Genomic DNA, 1,042 nt, shown 5'->3' with positions numbered 1-1,042 from the left:
CAAACCCAATACCTGCCACTGCCATACATGGGGCCAGTCTTTGGCTACTGTGACACATCAGGGCCTGTGCAGTGCAGGAAATCACAGAGAGCACCATGTAGGTTTGTAGACCTCAGAGACACAAGAAGAGTCCCCAGGTAAATGGAATTGAACAGCAGCATTTTACAGCTACCCACTTGAGTTCAGTAATTTTTCATTTCCTCACACACAACATTCTGTCTTCATTTGGTTCTCAAGGGAAGTTACTATTTCCTGCAAAGCAGCACTCACAAGTGGGAAGGAAACATGAACCATGGCCTTCCAGGAAACAGAACCTGAATTGAGATCCAAGGTGGAATTACATTAATGGTGAACCACAAACTCTCTGTCAAGAAACGTACTTCCCCTCTTTTACCACATGTGCAGATCCACAAAAATGTGACTGCTCCTGAGGTCATTTTTACATCTCCTAACATATGACAAAATTTAGTAGACAGATATATCCCCCTCACATGTCCTCATTCCACATCTGCAGTAATAACATGTCAAAGAAAAAAAACACACAAGCAATGCAGAGATGCAGAAGAAGTGCTTTCAGAGAAACTCACCAGGAGGAAATCTCAGGCTTCTCTGTGGGCAAGGAAATTCATCCTCCAGAGCACCTTGAAGCAACTGAGGTCTCAGGCTGGAAGTGTGACCTTGAAATCTTGTTCTGGACTACCAGGGTGGCTTCATTTCATTAAACACTCAAGAGCTCTCATCAGCTTTTCTACTTTGTGGCCTGCTCATAGCCCACAAGTTTGAAGGCCTAAGTTAGAAGGCCTAAGTTTGAAGGCCTAAGTTTGAAGGCCTACGTTTGAGGGCCTAAGTTTAAAGGCCTACATTTGAAGGCCTAAGTTTGAGGGCCTAAATTAGAAGGCCTAAGTTAGAAGGCCTAAGTTAGAAGGCCTAAGTTTGAGGGCCCAGGTTTGAGGGCCTAAGTTTGAGGGCCTAAGTTTGAAGGCCTAAGTTTGAAGGCCTAAATAAGGTCAGCTATAACAGGTACATGAGAAACATATCTAAT

The sequence above is a fragment of the Passer montanus genome, unplaced genomic scaffold (assembly GCF_014805655.1).
Source record: "Passer montanus isolate IOZ18808 unplaced genomic scaffold, ASM1480565v1 scaffold436, whole genome shotgun sequence".
NCBI classification, from domain to species: Eukaryota; Metazoa; Chordata; class Aves; order Passeriformes; family Passeridae; genus Passer; species Passer montanus.
The sequence above is the reverse complement of the archived record's forward strand: the minus strand, read 5'-3'. Positions refer to the sequence as shown.